At 41.0% G+C, this 21,084-nt stretch overlaps 2 long non-coding RNA genes across 3 annotated transcripts in view; one reads left to right on the top strand and one right to left on the bottom strand.

Moving 5' to 3' along the window:
* Positions 1-3,145, bottom strand: part of LOC107076652 (uncharacterized) — an 11,702-nt gene extending 8,557 nt beyond the window's left edge. The window contains exons 1-2 of one of the 2 annotated variants that reach the window (XR_001477836.2): positions 2,901-3,145; positions 2,168-2,355 (exon numbers count right to left, since the gene is read on the bottom strand). This is a non-coding gene — a long non-coding RNA (uncharacterized lncRNA). The remainder of the gene's footprint in view (positions 1-2,167; positions 2,356-2,900) is intronic. The other variant, XR_001477835.2, reaches the window with a different exon arrangement.
* LOC107076650 (uncharacterized) lies at positions 2,517-21,084 on the top strand. Its single transcript, XR_001477833.2, has 2 exons — positions 2,517-2,749; positions 20,358-21,084. It is a non-coding gene; the product is annotated as an uncharacterized lncRNA (long non-coding RNA).

Below are 21,084 nucleotides of genomic sequence, written 5' to 3'. Positions count from 1 at the left end.
ATGTCAATGTTGAAGCATAAGATCTTACTGTACACACTTCGGGAAGACACATGATTTTTATTTACTTTTTTTCTTTTCAGGCAAACAGAAATATGTAAGATACAGATGAAATGACAAATTAATTAATGCAACTGCTGCTTCAGTTCCATCCTGTGGCCAGTGTATAGTGTTTAATTGACTTGCCTTTTTACTTAAAAAGATGCTGCAATGCTATTTCTGGAGTTGTAATGAGTCGGCAGTGATGAGTGCATTTAAAATAATGAAACTACCTAGGACACAGTAACGTTTACAACCTCCAATTTACATAAAAAAGAGACAAAGATTCAACATATGCGCTGAGCCATTTTGCTGTCATTGTCAGCAATTCAGAACGAGGCAGCAAATTTTCTGATGATGCAAAAAGCAGCCCTATTACATTGTAAAATGCTTTAGACCAAGCACATTTTGCAACTATATTCATATATAGTTTATAACTATATAAAATGATTAAAGCAACATGTTTTTTAGATACTTTTAAAGTATTGCAAAAAAGAGCAACCTGCCAACCAACTAAAACCCCTAATAATTAACATTGTTAGGAGACCGTTTTTCTCATTTGCTCACAGTGACTAGTGAGCAGGAAAGGCTGTTTTCAAAGCGGATTCTGATCTGCCTGCAACAACCTGGTGAACATACTGTACAGTTCTTTTACAAAGTTTCACGATTGAACACGTAATTCGAAATTGGTAAAATTGTGAGATGCCGCCAAATAATTAGTTTGGTACGGAGATTTACTAACCGGTCTGAGAAATGGGGACAGCAGTTCCCCTATAATGGGCACATTTAGGCCTTAGGCTTTATCTGTGCTTTCTACCCACACTGTGCCCGCGGTGAATTGTACACCACCTTGATTTCCAAGGGCACGCTGGTGGGAGCTGCCTGCCATGTGCCCTGCCTGTCTTTCCTGTGAAAGTGCAGCTGCTGTGAGGCGGAGCTGTCCTTTTCGCCTTTCTGGCAACTTGATGGAGCAGCTCCCGCCCTGCACTGCTCTGCTGGCCGAGACGTGTCACGCGGAACAGTCCCTCGTCGCACTGTTGTGTCCTTTCAAGTGCGTGTATTTTGGATTATACCGTATTCGATTGAAAAATATTTATAGAAACATTTCCTTACAATCACTGCATCTTACGGCCTCTAATCCTCCAGAGTACATTGCCCAGAGGTATAGCCTCATACTGTATAATGAACAGTGTGTCTGCAAAGTCACAATGTCACCCACAGGGGAAGATGTATGTTTTTTTACTAAACAGACAGCTGTAGGTTCTTTAAACGAAAGAAGTTGATTCTGTCTTTTCATAGAAAGCATTTCCTTAGAGTCGGTCTGATACCCATCTTTTATCACACGTACTGTACAAAATCCAATTCCTCTTTTCTGCCGCGGGATTCCCCCCGCTCCTGTTTCAGTAGCGGGGCATCGGGGAGCCAGCCATTAAACTACAGGAACTGCAAAGGATCGCGTAGATGTACACCTCTTGAGAGCCACTCGAGATGTTGCTGATCTCTTCATGAAAAATGAATCTCATTGTTCACGACGAAAGAAGGAAGTCATTTGTGCAGCTCTGTCCGCGTTAAATCCATCAGCCCTGCATCGTACAGTAGTTCACTCAGGCGGTGTCTGTCCTGCCCCACTTAATCATTATGGACACCCTTAGTTTTTTATGGTTTATCACGTTTTGTCATCACGTTTTATCTGGAGATAAATATTTTTAAGAGCCAGCAGAAGTCGCAATCTATACCAGGAGACGTGAATATTAATTAGCCATGGTCATTTCACTAGAAACGCTCTAAGGAAACTTTTAATTCTGCTTTGCGTACATGAAGACAAAGCCGCCACAGACAGCTGATTCACCATTATGAGCGTGGTATAGATCAGTGGTTCCTAGCCCCGGCCCTGAGGGATCACTGTGTCTGCTGGGTTTCATTCCAGCTGACTTCTCAATCACTCACGATGCTAATTGCTGCCTTTAATTGATCTGCTTGCTTGTTTGGACTTCCAGTTGACTTGTTTCTCATTCTGTCCCGAGTTTCAATATCCCCTGCTGTCGCTGTTGTGTTTTAAGCACCTGCAACATAAATAACTTTAAGCAGCTCAACTCATTTACACGCACGTTTCTGCCCGAACAGCTCTTACCAGGTGATGTATTCGTGATGAACAAGGTCTCGGTCACTCCCAGCTCTGAAGATCATCATCTGTTTTTCTTCTGCAGAGGAGCAGACGGTTACAGTTCGGGCAGCTCTGAGTCTCACAAATCGGAATGGGGTTGATAACTATGACTTTCCCATTCAGCGTTTTTGAGAGCTTAATGCAAACCTAGAAATCTGCACCAAATCAAACGATTTTAATCAGTTGGTGAACTGGAGCCACAATTATGGTATAGATTTACATATTTCCAGTGACTAATATGATTAAGGGTTAATGTTATCCTCATGAGAAAAAAAGTGTATTTACAAACAAGCAGCACTTGCTACGAAGTATGAAAGCACAATTTGAAGTCTTTATAAACCATTATAACACAATGACACAATTATTTATTGTAATGAAACAGACATGGATAATTAATAGGCACGTATCCCATGAGCCCTTGCAACTTCTGCGGCCGTTGCCATTGGTCCTAAAATATGACAGCAGCTCCCTTTTTACAACAGGGTGGACCCGGGAGAGCTCAGTTTTGCATCAGGTGCAATGACCTGTCTTCGGTAAACAGCATGAAAGGTACAGTAAGAAGCATCGTGTGTTAAACGGAACGGTTTCGACACCTGCTACGAAATATCTTGTCCATAAGTGCTATACAGTACATGCATATTCAATGAGGTCAGGTTTTCTGGGGGATATACTGTACATCACGATGCTTTTAATTACTCACTTCTTCTTTCAAATCTTCATTACTGGTGTCCGTTGCAACAGCCCACACAGCAGCAGCACACACAAGACAGCATATTCTGCCGGCAGCAGCAACTATGTACGTGGATGTGCAGGTGGTCAGGGGGGTCTCGCTTTGCCTGAGCTCCTGGCCCCCTTCTCGCCCCCCGGGGGGAAAGGGCCGGTGTTTAACCCAGCCGCCTCCCTCCGTCACAAAGCGCCGGGCCCGGTCCTCCGCCGGATTGCCTGGCGTCTGAGACCCGCGATTACCAAAGCGTCCACTGGGGAAGGACAAACAGTGCAGGGGGGGATTGCGAGTTGAAAGGGGCAGCGCGAAGCAATTTCATTTTTATTAAAACTGCTTCTGCAGCTTGCGCTTGGTGTGCACAGGGCCTCTTCCATTTAGAAACACGTCAGCACAGCAAGGTTTTCGATTCGTTGTGAGGGTTTTATTTATTTTCCTGCCGTTTTAAAGCCCGGCTGCACCTGAAGTTTGCAGAAGGGGGGGAGAATACGGCTGCTCCTGCGGTTAGCAGGACTGGTGGTTTGCTGTTTCACCTCTGAAAAAAGGACTAGCCGTGCGGCTTGTGCAGATGTGAAATAGTTCTAAAGGTAGCGGCAAACACGTCTGGAAACAAACGGGACCAGAATGATCTGATGTTGTTTTGGACTGCTGGTCTCTTTCCCTCTTGAAACCCGCTGGTTTTTACGCGAACCGTCTGCTTTATGCATTTGTTTATCTCATTGTTGAACCTGAGACACTTCATCATGTTTTCAGAACAACGACGTCATTTACTAACGTACATGTAGTGTACTCTCACAAAGCCGAGGACCTTTGGAACAATACTTTCCTGTACATGCAGTGTCTAGATAAATCCATGTTTGCAGCAGTAATGAAGAATTGTGGCCGAGCCCCTTTACTTGGAGCATGTCAGCAAAATTAAATAACTGTCAGCAGAAGAAACCTTCATTATTTAGCATTCTGCTCACCTCTTCTCTCCTGATTAAGACTCAGTATCTCTCCCATGTACACTATGTAGCACACAGTAGTGTGAAAAGGCATTTTATTAATGTTCTGCAGAATATTCTTTATCTGGATTAAATGATTGAGGATCATGATGTTTCTGTCCTGCAGTGTCCATGGTTAAAAGCTGCCAGTTGTGTTTTTTAGTTATATCTAGCTAAGCACAGGTGATGTGTAGGTAGTTTTTTGTATGAATCAGTCCTTAGACTCTAAAACTGAATTATTTTGTCTGGCAATTTTTAGTTGTTGTTCAAGTCTGTGGAGTTTTACTATACACAGATAATGAGTTAATTTTATTTTATCTACTTAGGAGCAACTTGTGAACATGCACTCAGCTATTCATTGAGTTACCTTCTTATAGATAGTACCATATATATAAGTTCTATCCTGTACATGCATGGACCTAACCAATAGCCTTTAAGGCAAATTTTTATTTTTCACAGATTTTGTGGAAATATTATTGGATGCATGTAAAGATGACTGACTCCATTTGATGATTTGGTAGCTGGTGAGCTTTTCAGGCCGCTTGACAAAAACAATTAGAAGGGTGTTGAATACTGTTTTGTTTAATATTAACCCTCAAGTGAGTTTAGCTAAATTAGAATGCAGACGGCCAGATAGAAACATGATTTTGTGGCTCCTCAGAAAAGTAATTTTGATCACTGTTATTCTGTACATAATGATTCAATGCCCCTTGACTTAAAGCAAGGCTGTTTATTTTACTTTATTTTTTGTTAGCCACCCTCACTAAATTCCACTCAATCTGTAAAATATTCTGCCGCTGAGACTGAATCACTCCCCCGCACTTGGCTGTACAGTTATGAATGGCGTGCAGCACCGAAGAAAACAGTCATGTTCCAAATGAATAGCAGGCCATGAATTCTAAGGAATATAATGTCTCTGAATTACTTTATTCATTTGTGTAGTTTTCCAGGACGTGAATAGGCTCAGCCTACTCTTGTTGAAGCCCCTTCAAAAAGCCTTTGCCTTTCAGAAGCTCAGCTTCAGACTCAAGGTCAGCAGCATTTCAAATGGCTTTTAATAGACAGGGCTTTGCTGTATGTGTGTTGGTGAACACGTTTCATTTTTAGTTTTGATTTCCACCCTCCCTGCAGGAAGATAACACTGATTTAGAAGTTTGTGATTTTTCTGACAGGTGCCCATCCACCCAGCATGATCAAGCTCTGATGTCTCTGGTGGTTGTAAAGGTACCTTATTACAAGGTTAGGCCTGTGAAACTATAAATCACCCTTAGGATTTGAATACTGTTCACTACACCGCACATGGAGAAAAATATCATTGATTTATTTTTGCATGTATTGTTTGACAAAAGGGAGGCATGGTGGCACATTGATTAGCATTGCTGCCTCCCTATGATGGGACCCTGGGTTCAGTTCTAAATCTGGGGTGCTATCTACAGTACATGGAGTTTGTATGTTCTTACTGTGTTTGTGCTTTGTGGGTTTCCTCCAGGTGCTCCAGCCCCACAGTCCAAAGACACCCTGGTAGGTTCATTGGCTCCTGGGAAAAATTGGCCCTGCTTGAGCGTGTGTCTGTGAGGGACTGGAATCCCATTCCCACTAGTATATCCTGCCTTACGCCTGTTGCTTGCTGCGACAGGCTCCGACTCCCCTGAACTCTGTGCTGGGTAGAGCAGTTAGAAACGCAGTTACTGTAGGATGGATGTTTTAGAAAAATAAAGTATACAGATTATAGGTAAAGAACAGCATCCCACCAGATAGCATACTGTCATATCTGATCAATGAAATCTGTGATTTTGTTGCTGTTAGAACAAAAGATTTATTTGGATGTGCTGTGTATTTACAGGATATATACTGTAAAATGATAAATTACTGCATTGAAATGTATCATATGGGAAGTACTATTAATTCAGTAAAATGTAAATGCAATGTTTACAATGAGTGTGAAGGTGGGTTCTCATAGGACAAAGAGGGGGGTCTTATATTTTGTTTATTATAGTGAGCATTTTTTGGAGGGACCAGTGGTACAGTGATTAGCATTGCTGCCTGGCAGCGCTGGGACACTGGGATCACTTCCTGTCCTGGGTTGCTGTCTGCGTGGAGTTTGTATGCTCACCCCATGTCAGAGTGGGTTTCCCCTGGGTGCTCCAGTTTCCTCCCACAGTCCAAAGCCATACTGGTAGGTTAATTGACTTCTGGGATGTAAGTGAGTATGTCCTGCAATGGACTGGCACCTCTTTTAAGACTGACGACCTGGAGTTGGATGATAGTGTGCATTTGCCCAGAAGAAGATGGAAATCATAGACATCAGACCTGCTATTCACATGCTTTAACAAAACAGTTATCATAAAGTCCTGCTGCTTTTCATGAGTCTCCAAAGAAATAGAATCATGTTTTTTTCATGAAGTGCTTGATGAGTATATGAAGAAAAATAACTTCTGCCATGTTGTAGTGATTCCATATGTTTTGAATATACAGTACTTTTGTGTACCTGCTGATTTCAGAAGAGTCACGTATCACCCCTGGGGCTTTCACACCAGGATGTTATAAATCTTCCTTTCTGTGCTTGCTGTTGACAGGTCTGCTTGTGCATTATATAGGCAGAGACCACATCAGGGCCCAGACATAATACAATGCATTGTGCTCTAAAGTATTATAATTTAGAAATATTTTGCCAGGAGCCATGGGGATAATCAAATCACCTCCTCTTCCAGTAGTTGACTAAACAGGTTTGTGGAAAAGGGTAATTGCATTCAAATGGTCTTCACAAACAACTCCAGTGAGGCCAGTGCACATTTGTAGACATTTCCACTTTATTATTCAGAGCTGAAGTCTCTTCTGCTTTTGCAGCCTTGTTTCTCTGCAACATGTTTTGCATTTGAGAGATTGGCTTTCCCTCGAACTTGAACTTGAACTTTATTGCCATATGTAACCGGTACTGGTACAATGGAATTCTTACTTACAGAAAGTCTCTCGATTATAAAACAAGTGTAAAAAACAAGACAAAGTGCAAACAGTGCATCAAGACAATGTACAAACAAACAATAGACAATGTGCAAGTAAACATATAGACAGTTTGAATGTAAACAATACAGACGTGTAAACTATGACTGGAGATGTGCAATAGACAAGAAATCATAAAGAGGTAGATGGTGATGGTGTAAGTGTGGTCCGAGGGGGATGGCTCAATGTGTTCGCCAGTCTCACTGCTTGTGGATAGAAGCTATTGAAGAATCTAGTGGTTCGTGTCCGTATGCTCTTATATCTCTTGTCTGAGGGCAACCTCCTTTGGTTTGCTGAGAATACGGATGTGGGGCTGCTGCAGACTTATTGTTTCCACTCCAGGGTGGGAGATACTCCGTTTAGCCTGTATGATGTAAGTCAGTGCCTTGTCCTAGAGACACTGACCGCCCCTATCTGATCTTCTGAGGTGAATCTGACAGCCCTCTGAAGTGTATGGAGAGCCAGCACAATGCACAACAAAAATACACAAATCAAATACAGTAACAATTAATAAGAGTTGAAGTAGGCAGCTGCGTCAACTTGTTCCTGTGCAACAATTAATAAACTATGCAGTTTGACGTCTTATGAAGCTGAGGCTGTTGGAAAAGGTTTCAGTGCCTATCTCCATACATACCTGCTGCAGTGGCAGGTCGATTTTCCAGTGATGTTAGAGTTCATCATTCTGGTTCACAATGCACGGTTGAGTTCTTCAAACTGGGTCACAGAGTTAGGAGATGAACTACAGTATACCTGTTGGTCTTTCTCTAACATCTAGAGATCTGCAACTTGATGAAGATGTAGGCTTACAAAAACAACATTGTCTTTACTTTCTGCTTTGGAAAAATGTTACCCTCAATAGGAATGAAAAACATACTGTATATTTGAAAAAAGAGCACATAGCCTGTGAATTTTTTTTATGCTTGTGAATTCATGATCATGAATGGGGGTCGAAATGCTTTCAGTAGCTCATTCTAGAATCTTTCTCTATTTGTCAGAGAGAGCACGGTTGCTTGGAAACTGGTCAGCTGTCCGTTGTGATGTCATCTCTGCCATTCTTATGGTGGTGAGGTGGGGTCATGAACTCAGTTTTGTTTGGACAACTATTTGTTTTCACCTCAGATGTCGGCAAACAACCATTTCTTCTCCCAAGCAGTATTCGGAAAAGTTTTTTTTTTTAACTGATGAGTCTTGCATGCTCTGTGCCACCCATACATTAATTCAGAAGTATCCTATAAAGGATTTTGATTAATGATGTCATTGCCCTAGAGTCCGATAGGCAACTTTTTAAGTGATTTTTTCTTTTTATGGTCTCGGATAGTTATCGTTCATGTGTCCCATTCATATTGTACTTCGCAGCCCTCTGTGTATAAAAGTCTAGAGTTTGCTGTCTGACAAATAACAGCTGACCTAGATTCCAGCCATATACAATACATCACAGCCCAATGGAAGCTGACTGAAGAGTCTGCCACCCAAAATTATAAAGGGACTTGCACAGAGGAAAAAGAACATGATCATCCAAGCATCAGTTTAGCCTGACATAAATAATTCATTGTAAGCTGTGCTGTACCTCAAAAACGCAAACAGCCAGTCAGTCATTTGTAGACGTATAAAGCTGTCTTTACTGGCCGTTTTTGTTTTTCTGCAGCTATTGAAGAGTCGGTCTGGGAGATGTAATAGAATAATCCCTCTTTTACGGTTTCAAGGCAAAGACTTGTGGAAGTCTGACGAAATTATCTGGACTCACAGCTGCACAGCTGAAGAGGTCAAATAAAAGATGAGCAATGAATCAAGGAGAGAGAGCTATATGCTGGTATTCTTTGCCCCAGTGCGTTCATTGTAGCAGAGACTTGTGACAGTTCATTGTGCTGTCTTGTGTCTGTCAGGCTGTTAAGCTCCTCTGGTACAGTATGTGGAGTATTTCTGAATCTATTTTCACACTTTGTCTCGCAGTCCACAAGAGAAGCCACATGTCTCTTCTCATTCCTCATTTCTGCTGATATCGTCACACACAGAGCGGAGTGTACCGTTGCCTAACTTTCAGCACTGTTTTTCCCAGATGTGCAGAGTTGACAGCTCCACTAAGCCATTTGCTCCTCCTGTTTGGCTGACGATAGACAATCTGTTCTTACAAGTCATCTGATGCAAGTGGCCCAGGGTTTGACAGGAGATCTAGTGTGAAATCAGACCAGAATACGTTTTGTCAACCTGCTTGTTTAGTGCTAAGGAAAGATAAGGCAGCTCAGTCATAACTTTCCAAAGATTCTCTAACATCAGATGGTAAAGTATGAAATACATGAACAGTTGGGGTTAGTGGCAAAACCAAAGTCTGCAACAGAGACTGAGATCACAGGAGACATGGGAAGACTACTGTACTGTACATATCCCCCGAAATGAGCTCATCAGGCCATCTGTTGAGATTCACACTGCTAACCACACCCCCCAGTAACTGCAGGAAAGCCTCACTCTTCATGAATGTCTTTCACATTTGGCAATGTGCTTAGAAACATCTTGCTTGAAAAATTCACACTTGCTTTTTTCCCCCAAAGAAACTTTTTACTTTTTAATTTGAAAGGAAAACGTGTTACTCCCATGAGGCTTAACGATATACAGTAGGCAATCTGGATGTGGACTTGGCTTTGTTAATCAGTTGCCTGTTATGAACAAGCTATGTCAGGGTTATCCTGTGTAAGGTAATAGCTTAAAAAAAGCCTTAATTAGTGTTGACTGAGCTCAGCATGAATAAAACATGAGGTGCTGGCGAGTTTGACTTATTCCTGGTGACACTGAGCAAGTCTCCAAACGATTTCTTCACATGCTTACCAAACCTGATTAATAATGCTGAAAGGCAGCAAAACACATCTACTCATTCTGCAAGTGGTGTGTAATTGATTCCTTTTTTTTAAGAACCCGAATTGCATGTGTAAAAACATTTTTTGTGCGTTCTTATTGGTCAGTATATTTATGTATTTATTCTTTTATATAAAAGTTTTGGCAGCTATACCGTTAATGATATCCACCACATTTATAGATCATAGGTGAATAATAAGAATTCCTTACACTTCTTGTTTATTACACTATTCTGTACAACTTCACTCAAAGGGCTTTACAGGTAATAAGAACTCACTTTCACCAATGTGCAGCCCCACCTGGATGATACAATGGCTATCAGAGAGGACACAGTACACTCACTGTACATCCTCTATCAGTTGGGAGGAGAACAGAGTGATGAAGTCAGTTCATAATTGGGGATTATTAGGAGGCCATGATTGGGGAAAAAACCATGAAAGAAAGTCGGCCAGGACACCAGAGTAACACCCCTACTCTTTTCGAGAAACACCCTGGGATTTTTAATGACCACAGCGAGTCGGGACCTCGGTTTTACATCTCATCTGAAGGACGGCGCCACTTTACAGCAGAGTGTCCCTGTCACTCTACTGAGGCATTAGGACCCACATGGACCACAGGGTGAGCGCCCCCTGCTGGCCCCACTAATGCCACTTCCAGCAGCAACGTTAGTTTTTCCCAAAAGGTCTCCCATTCAGGCCCACACCTGCTGAGCTTCAGTGGGCTGTCAGTTGTGCGTTGCAGGGTGATATGGCTGTTGTCTTTATTGGGCATTAGTTAATTAATTGGCTTTAGGCCGCTTGTGTAGGAGGCTGCAGTGAGGACTGATACTGACATGTCAAACAAGGCAAACGGCAGCAGTGAAACTATTTCAGACCAAAAAGATTGCTTCATATGACTTTTAGGTTAAATTTAACTGAAAACGGTATTGTTCTTTTTCAATTGTATGCAATGAAATAGCAGGTGATGCATTACATTTTCTTGTTGCATTGATCTCAGAGTAAGGGAGTGACAGCTGTCCTTTTCGGACAGATCATGTGAGCTGCATTAGAAATGTCTTTCATTCTACTGCAGGTTTTGCAATTTAGATCAGAGGGACTGAAATGTATGGAGATGTTTATAACCATGTGTATTAACTCAGCACTGGAATCGGCATCTAAAAGCAACCGGCAATTCTTCCATTTGTGCAGAGGTGCATTAAATATGAATTGAGCAGTGTTTATATACTACGTGTCATTTTCTTTAGGGGCAAACCAAACGTAATGTTTGAGTTGATATATTGCCGTCCATTTCAAGCATTCTTATTTTAGAGAAAGGTACTATTACTATTATACAGAAATGTTCAAATGCTGCAGTTAGCCAGCAGATTCATTTTGATGATTTAAAATCTAATGCTTTCCCATTTTTATCGTAACTTAAGTTAGCATGTCTCCAATAAATACCCTTAGTGAGAGGAATAGGAGCACAATATCATTTTTCCTTATGTGCTGCAGAAGTCCTGTGGCACACTGCACAGAATATGAAAATGAAATTCTGTATCGCACAGTTTTGTATTTTAGCTGAACATTGATCATTTGCTACTTTATTCTCAGAGGGTGTCGTTTCATGCTAATGAAATAATGCTGTAAGGCACATACATGCGTGCAATTCTTTACTAGCACATGGATACAAAACAAGTCCCAAGGTGTATCTCGTTTATTTTGACATGTGTGTTCTTTTTCACTAAAGCTTTGCTTTAGATTATATATTTAGAGCTTAGGTAAAGGAGTCCTTGCTATTATTTCAATGTATCTTTTTGGTATTCAGGTATTTGATTTAATACATTAACTCATGCACTGTGAGTTATTCCTTCTGTAGACTTTCAAGCGCATCGCCACACACACATGCTGTGAAAACAAATAAATGCAGGCAGATCATACAGTATTTATGCATTTATTTTTGGAGTAACCATCATTAAAATTTGACATTGAAGTCATTAGTCAAAGGCTATAGAATAAAATGTGCATTGAAAACTTGAAGTCAGTACATATAATTTTATATAACATAAGACCTTAAGCTTTCCATGATGATGGGTTACAGAATTTGTTATAGCACTGTCTTCGTTTTGCAAATAAAGCTGTACAAACGAAAGATACAAATGTAGAACTTACAAAACATGGTTGCAGTTCCCTTCTAAATCTCAAAAGCAAATCTTGCAGTATAATTATTTGTTTCTTGCCTATAGCTGAATCTACCTGCTGTAACTACTTAAAACAAGTCATACAGTAGATAAACAATGGGCCTGATTAGCTTACAGGTAACACGAGCTACTCAGCGACAAAGACTAATTGCCCACTACTAATAAACAAGAAGTACTCCTACTGTATGTATGTACATACACATGAGTCAGCCCCAGGTGCTATAGTAGATGATAACAACTTTCTGAAAAAGAGGAGAGTATTTCTGTACTGTTAAAACAGGCTTAAAAGCAGACACATTAATTTCAAGTGAACAAATACTTGTGCATAAACAAAACGGGGTCATCTGGATCATGCGAGAAAACGTTTTTCTTCAACTCAGAATGTGAATTGTTTTAATGAGCAAATTACTACTTGTCATTTAGATAACTATCATTAACAGATAAGATGACGAAACGGGTACTGGGGGATTAATATCACATAAAATGATTGGCTTGAATGAATTGATATTACCAGATTAACCAATGGATCAAAATGAGAAATTGAATTCCTGTTTGATTATTACAGTGTTTTGTCAACATACCACTAATTTATCGACATGTAAATGGGTATCTATGATCAAGGGGCTTTCATTACAGTATTTCAGCTGCTCTCACCTCAAGCAATAACTGTGGCAATTGATCTGTTGCTGTGAAATGCAGATCAATTACTTTCTCCATGTGTTGTTTATTTTCTCAGTCTAGGTTATTATAATAATAAAATGGAGCGCTTTTGTATAATTCTGGATGTTAATTTTGAGAGTATAATTTTTAATCGAACCCTCTCTCCCCCTTATCCCCCTAGCAAGTTGACATACTGTATTTGCAGTTGGAAAACCCTGCCTCGTTTGAAGCTGTGTTATCAGAAGCCAGGCACGCACAGCGACAGAACAACTTGAAACAAAACTGCAAGGATTAGCAAAATGGGTTCCTTTATTCAGATGAGACAATATTTGTTCTCTTTCTCTTTCTCTCTCTCCTGTCCTCTCTTTCTGTGTTTAACTTGAAACTTGGGTAATTGCAAAAAGAGAAGCCTCTTTCCTAAAATATTTATGATTTTCTAAATCAGGTCTTGTTAATTATTCAGAATTTACATACGACACAGCTCTGGAAGGCTTTGTGAGGATCCTGGAGTCTGCTTTGAGAGTATAGCCACCTCAATGTTAGAAATGTCCATGAGTCTTATTGTTATTTTGGCACAGAACTGCACTGTGTATGTGGGGAGGGTAGAGCGATTACAAGTGCATAATCCTGTACTGTTTATTTATTCAGTTTTTAATACAAGGACTGTGTATTTTAAGGGTTTTTTTCCTCTATCATCATTTAATCAAAAGCTTCACACCGCAGCTATTTGTGACATGCTCTTAAAATACGTTATCCTTACCTGTAGACAGAATAAGATGGGAGTGAGAGAAAATATCCATTACAGCTGGCATAGAAAATTTTAGAAACATACAGAAAGTCTTCAGAAAAGCTTGTCGCCATGAAAGGCACTCGTCTTAGAGCCATGTTTAATGTGTCTTGGCCTTCTTTCCCGCTAGTATGGTACAATTTTCAAAACCTCTGGGAATTTTTTCTGTACTGTATTTCATTACCTTAATTCAGTGTCTTTAAAGTGCCGGTATCCCATGCCATCTTGAAATGCCGGGTTGCACATTGTTTGCAAATATGAACCTCATATTGTGGTTAAGTCACTTGGTCCTTTTCCACTCGTTTATACAGTATAGGTTTGCGTGTGCAGTTAAACACTGTTACCACTTGAGGACTTGCATGCTATATACTGTGCATGCACACAACACACAGTTTAAAGCAGTGCACCCCTTCAGTGCCTCATTCCTTTTAAAGTGGACTGCCTCAAAAAAGCAAAGGAGGCAGTGTGTTTTCTGGGATCGTGCGGATCTGTCCTTCTTTGTGTCAAGGATCTCCTTCTTGTTTCTCACGTTATTGGATGTGGGTTACATGCTGGATAGCTGCGAGCTAGGTCCCAAAGAGATCAGGTGGGGGGTGTCTTGTGCTCACTTATTAGTGCTCGAGAGCTCAGTAGTCTCTCTCGGAGGAGGACAGATGAGCAGGTGAAGGCGGATGCAGTGCAGCAGTAGCTTGAATGAATGGACGGAGTCATTGTGATAACAGGCAATTAGGTTTATTAGGTGGTGTGTAAATACGGAACAGTCAATTAAAAAGAAAGATGTATCCCTGTTCCAGTGAGTCTTAGCCACTCATTTAGATCTGTGCCTGATGCGTAGTTGTTATTTTAGTACGTCTCAGCTTCAAAGTCACATTTGTTAATGAGCATGCTTAACAACAACAAATTTGTGTAAATGCCCTCATCAGTGAGATGGAAGCAAACATCATGTGGCTGTGAAACTGTGGCAACCCATTAGGACTAATGGCATTTGCCTCTTCTGCAATAGCGAGGCTGCAGCAAGAATCTGCCTTTCGACAAAAATAACTAAATGCGTAACACCCAACAACCTCATCAACAGCTGCTGCAAAAGCAATAATGTCCAGCTTGTTAGGGATTTGGAAAGCTCTTCATATTGCCTGCCATGCAGAGTGTAGTTAGTGGAGGTTATAGAATTTTGTACTGTTGGAGTACATTTTGGTCCAAAACTAAAGTAATATTCGGTACATGTGTGCTCACAACAACATGGTAAACACTCCTGGACTGAAACATTCAGGTCTCTGTGAGCTGGACTTCATGGGACTTCACTGTGAGCTGTGACTTCCTTAGCTGCTGTAGGTATGATTTTCTGTGGATATTTCTATTTCTGTTTTTCCATTTATTGGATAGACTATGCCATTCACTTTTATATGATACCAAGATGAATTTCACTAGTTTCTGTAAAGTGTAAGATCTCATTTAGAAAGTTATCGGTTGGCTTGTCTGCACAATGCATGTACAGTAAGAAGAGAGCATTGACTTTATTTCACATGCATCTGCCTCTGCAGCTATGGAATCTGTGACATGGTGAAATCTAATTAACTCTGCCATTTCTTAATCCTTATACTCAGGTTACTGTAGATCAGATCTGGAGAAATCCAAATGTTGGTACCGTCCGTTCCAGTGCAGGGGTGCCTAGTTTTGGTCTTAGAACGGTTGCTGTGTCTGCAGATTTTCTGTGGTGCTTCAAAGCACCAACAACTGAAGAGTTGGGAGAAGCTGTCAAAACTATTCCCATTAATCCTGTAATTAACTAATTAAGATCATTAGAATGAAAACTAGCAGACACACTGGACCTCCATAAGACCTCAAGAAAGGTTACAAGACTATTAGTCTATTCAAGACAAAAAAGGTTCAGTTGTTTCAGCATTAGTTCCTCCAATTCCTCCTCTCCAATTCGAGAGCAAGAGTTTTTCAGCAAGATTCCAGACTGCAGAACCAGGATTTGGGACCCTATGTCCTTCTCCTCACAAGATCTTACTTTTCTGTGGCCTGTAAGTCATTTTCATAACAGTCATGTTTCAGAAGATACATTTTCCTTCTCCCCAAACGCCTGACGGATAAGACATAGGGGTTTTAGTCATTTCTGTCTGAGAAAGACGGTGTATCCCTATTTAAGTGCTGAACACAAACCATAGCTCATGGATGTGTAAGAAAACAGTCCAGTCATTACTTGGGTGATGTGATACTAACTGTATGTAATATTTATATTGCTGTCCTCTAAATAGAATAACTGAGAAGGTTGGATAATTTAAAGGAACAATTTATGGTCCACACAGAAAATCTGATCATCATACCATCAACATTATTCCCAACTGTACTGTACAGTGTAAGTAATGACAGTGAAGCAAGCTCTGTCAGCTTGTCTGATCCAATAGCAATAAATGCTCTGTACCGTGTTTTTGTGAATTCACTGTTTGGCATCCTTCTGATGTGCAAACAGCCGTACATAACCGAGTGAGAGTTATTAAAATAAATGGTCTCAGTTGAATTGCAAGGTTACTATCTCTCCTAACGACACACGTGGTTGTTTTGCCTCAGTTCAGGTATTGATTTCAGTGCTGTTGGCTGTGGTGATCCTGTGTGAATCTTGTAATGTGTAGGTCTAATTTATTAGTTCAGTTAGTGTCAGCAGCTTTTGGATGTACTCGGCTTCCTCTAAAGTTTGTTTCTGTGTTTTCTTTTCTGCAACGTAAGTAGTTTATCGGTGTTGTTCTTTTTACCTGTTTAACGAAATTCAATGTGTGACAACATTATTTTCTTTTTAATTGTTGGTGATACATTTCTTTTTCATTTTCTGGATGTTTCTTTACTCTTTTCGTTTGAATAAATGTCTTGCCATACTTCAAACATACTGTACTTCCCGAGAGTAATTTTTTTATTTTGCCCCTTGATGACTTTCCTTTCCCACCATTACTACAGCAACGTACCGTATGTAGTGCCTGTTGAATGGCATACATTTAGAAAAAGCTGGGGCTTTCAGCGGTATGTTGCAAAAAAATGTGTAACATGTAAAAGAATGAATAAATCACTAAAACGCTGAGGAAAGGAATAAGGTGCCATTGTAGTCGTTATCAAATTATTTCTTTGACAATCCACTTAGTGAAATCCCATATGTTCTTGTAAACTGAGTGGTGTACTATTGAGACATACAGTACCACTAAGATTAATTGTGCACTATCAGTGTCAAATTCTAATGTTCATAGCATAATGTTTTATTATTTTTCTTCTCCTTGGCATTGATGTAATGATCAGATGTCTCTGTGAAATCCGTCCAAAGAGCCGCTACGTTAATCCCAATGAAAACAGCAGTCTTGTGCAGTGAGATAATGCCACGTCACGCAGGACGCATTCAAATGCAGTGTAACTGTGCTGAAGATATGTTAAAGCACCCCTTTGATCATCTCACTCTTCAGATAAAAATAGTCGGATCGTGCGATTTCTTTGAGGATAAATGGCTGCTTTGAAGTTTTAAAAGCAGCTGCCGACAGTTTCCTTGACAAATTTAACCGTTTTGAAACTTGCCACAGAAGTGGGAGCATGCAGAAGAATCCAATCGCTTCCTGTGCCTTCAGGTTAACCTCACAGCACTGCTGCCCAGCGCCAAGGCTCAGTGCCCTGTGCTCCAGTGTCTCTGAAGCGGCAGAGAGCAGAGATAAGATCAACCGTCTTGTCTGGGATTCCCGGTCTCGGGGCCTTGGGCAGGTGGTCAAGGTGTCTGAGACACGTGCGAATGGGGAATTGCTCCAAGTAAGCCTCGTCTGAAATGAATTAACCCCTGTTCTCAGGTTTAAAGTTGTACATGGTTGAAAATACCCAGAAATCCCTTGTGATCCCTTGTTGATCCCTCGAGAGGCAGAGCAGGGGTCCTAGATAATTTCTTGGACCCTTTAGACCCTTTAAATGAGTGGGGTTCTTGGTCCCCTGTTTCTCTGCAGTATCATTCCCCTCTTTCCTTGTAACAATTTTGGAAAAGGCTTTATGGGTTTCATTATTTTTAGTTTCTTATTTTTGCTTTTTTATTTAGTTTTACATTGCCCACAAGCTGTAAAAGGTTTACCCCTTGTTTAAATAGCATGCATCGAAGTTAATTTCACAGTAAGTTAAACAAAGCAAGCATCTAAAATTCCACTCATAAATGTGGAAGCCTTCTGTGCACCCATCACATTGCAGCCTGCGAGCAGCCTGGGGGTGGAAATGACAGTAATGTGTTGACATTGTCTCTTGGTTCTTCTTTGGCCAGAAGAGAGCAGTGGAATTTCTAGCATCAGTTTATGGTTTCCTGGTTCACAGGCTTGGGCTACAAGATTACGCACTGTCCACCCTATGTTACTGTTGGAGGCTATTTTAAAGCTGCTTATTGGAATCGTTAAGGTATTGATAAAGAATTACACATGGTTTCTGCAAAGGCACTCTTCCCTGATAAGAGAAGGTCATTCTGACTTTGCTGTATAGTATAGTAGAGCATATACGAAGTTAAAAACCATCAGTACCTGTTTACTGTCTGTACAAATGGACAAAATATTATTTATTAGAATAACTACTGTATTTGGCTGATACTTTTATCCAATCACCATACTGTACAATAGCACCGATTTATACAGCTGTGTATTCTTTGGGTAAATTACTTTGTTCAAGGGTCCAGAACCCCAAACGCTGCTCCACACTGCTGCCCTGAATCACGTCCGTCTCTCTCCTTGAGAAAGTGCATGTTGAGTTTGCGTATAGCAGTGGACTGATTTCATTATCACTCTCCACTCCAATCTCTCCACAGAAGAACAAGGATATTGCTTAAGCACTGAAAAAACAGTGACTGTGGTCCAGAAAGATGAGCAATACTTTGCTTTCTTTCTTCTGACATGTCCTTTTGCATATTTGAGTTCTGGGATCCTTTCCCTGAAATTAGTCTTGTTTTCTAAGTGATACAGTCCATTTTCTAATTTATTGAACACTCAGTTGCTCTTGGAAGTGGAGCGTTATTCATTCAAGCGTTCACGTTAACATTCGGGATAGCATGCATGCGTTTCTCAACATCCTTTCTTTAGTATGCTCCCCTCCCTTTCGTCACTGGCCTTGCAGCAGCTAGGATGCCTTGTCCTTATGGCCAGGCTGCCAGAACTGTGTCTCACATCCTTTGTATCAACCTGTACTCAGGACAGACTGAAGCTATTGAATGTCAGCATGTTGTCATCTCAAAGCACAGGGTGGGAATGTAAAGAGGTTGTGTCCTTCCTATTTGGTAAGTAGCTCTAGGTCATTTGTGTAGTATTTAACAAACAGCAGAGCCCTGTTTCTTCATTGCGCTGATAGATGTCTCCTTGGACAGCAGTTACCTTGGCAGGGAGTCTAGGAGTCTCTGTGCACAAAACAGCCCAGACTCCAGCCATAATTGTCATGATTAATCCTTTCAGTGTCTGACATCTGTCTGTACATGAGTCTGAATCTATATCTAACCTGTCTTTCAGCGCTCATTCATCTACATATCAGTGTTTCTCTTTGTCTTGTTGTTTTTGCAGTTTGAGCTCATTAAGTCTGTAGTAGTGATCAATCCTCATCGCTCTCCCAGGCTTCCTGTATGCCTTTCAGTCTGTAGCTTTTTTTTAAAAGATAATGGTACATAGTCTTACATTGACCATATTTATAATTTTGAATTGCTTTCTTCTGGTGTCACAGACGTAGTCTTAATAAAAAGAGGTAATTTGTTGCTTTTGTTGACATCATCTCACCCCCAATTAGCTAAATGACTTTATTTTTCCTTTAGCGCCGCTGCCATTAAGTTGCTTTTATTTTAATTCTGAAGTGTGATTATACACAGGGAAGAGGAAAGCCATTAAACATTTTAATTGAACAGATTTTGTTTTTTCCCCATTTTGTAGTGTGCATCTGTCATGAAATGCTTTTCAATGAAATATGCACAAAGAACAGGGTGTGCTGTTCATAAAGAGTAAAAAAAACACTGGAAAAAATACACGCTCTGAAAATGTCAAAAAATGTCTTCTTCATTTCCCTTGTAACTTATGGCTAGTCAGAATGTGTTTGTGTGCGTTTGCTATTTGTTGTGGGACTTACAACACTACTGATCACCAATGTTAAAACGCACAGCCCAGAGCCCTGTTTCTAGACTCTTGTCCCTACAGTTATGTAGCGAAGACCTAGCCAGTTACTGCAGAAATTCACTTTTGGATGCTGCATTATAAATATTTACCTCACATGCACAGGTTTGCTATACTGTATATGTTTACACGATAATGTATTATTGAGGTTTTCTTGACTTTTGCGGTGACCTTTTATTGTTTTAACAGTGCTATTACCCTAGGCTGTAGGTATATCAGGGTAATAGCAACATGCTAAGCTTCAATCATAACTGATTGACAGTAGGAATATTGCTCTGCAGCAATTACGAACAAAAAAACCTGAAGACCTCCCAGAGCACACCACTGAAGGCAAGCGTGCAGGACAAGAGAAAAGAGTTCTCGCGGGTGTAGAACATTATCAGCTTGTAATCAATCCGCTCCAGACAGACACAGGAGCTGCTGCCATTAGATAGACCAGCTTTTGACTTGCAAGATTAACTGGGAACGCTAAAAAGCACGAGAGCATGTCAACACAAAAGGTCACCGACCGTGCGGCGCTCTGGCGGGCTTCTAACTGCTCAGGCAGAACAAAAATAAAAAGGCTGCAATTACATGAAATTATTCTTTTTTTTTTTTCCGCTGCAGCAGGCAGCAGTAGCTGGTAAGGCACAGCTACACGGCTACCTGGGCTCCGGCTGCCATTGCCAACATGCTCCCCTGTAAAACGACTTGAAATTCAAATGACAGGTTGGGGCTCAGAAAGGGCTTGGGATTGCAAGTAATGAGTTTGTTTAAAGCTCAGCTGAGATCAAGCAGGCTCCGAGTGAGCCTGCTTTTTCCAGTGCTAACCTTGTTGTCGTTTGTGCTCTATTCCAGGACTGGGCCCACACGTCTTTCTCAAACCCTCAGATTCAGGCTTTTAGGAATCCGGTCCAGCGGTTCCCTTTTGAATCTCTCCCAGTGAATGCCCCTTCTCTTCTGGAGTGTTCAGGAAAGCTGGGCAGGCAGTGAGCTGGGCTAGCTTCTGAATGGAAAGGAAACTCTTCCTGGCTCATGGCTCGGACCAGCCAGACGATTTCGGCATGGACGGCTCAGGAATACCAAGAGACCACCCACCTTGAAGACTCTGGGTGGTATTCCTGCCACGCTTCTGGGGAAAACTGATTTGATGGCTGTGTGGGGACCTGTTACAGGGGTGGCTGTCGGATCACGAAGAGCAGTGTAGTCATTGCGCTTTTATGGCGATTTTACTCTCCTCCATTGTACGCTGTCCTCCTGACACCTCCTAATTTATCACACCCGCCTCGTCCCTCTCAGTCCCACAAGACCAATTTCTCCTTGTCGGCTTTCGTCCTTTCATCTGCACACATCGGGTTACATCTTGTTTTATCTTTAGACTATGTTCTAACTTGTTATTTAATCAGAGCAGTTTATTCCACACTCCGTACACCCCCCACCAACTTCGCAGAGATGTGAAGACTGGAGCACCTCAGTGATGGAAGTCTCCGGGTACTAACTGGTTGTGAAGCTGTCGCTGTGATAAATTTCTGAATTACTGTAACCGTCACAATGCTGAAAAGATTAATTAAATCATTTCCAGGAT

This window comes from Lepisosteus oculatus, chromosome 3 (assembly GCF_040954835.1).
Source record: "Lepisosteus oculatus isolate fLepOcu1 chromosome 3, fLepOcu1.hap2, whole genome shotgun sequence".
Lineage (NCBI taxonomy): Eukaryota > Metazoa > Chordata > Actinopteri > Semionotiformes > Lepisosteidae > Lepisosteus > Lepisosteus oculatus.
The sequence above is the reverse complement of the archived record's forward strand: the minus strand, read 5'-3'. Positions and strand labels throughout refer to the sequence as shown.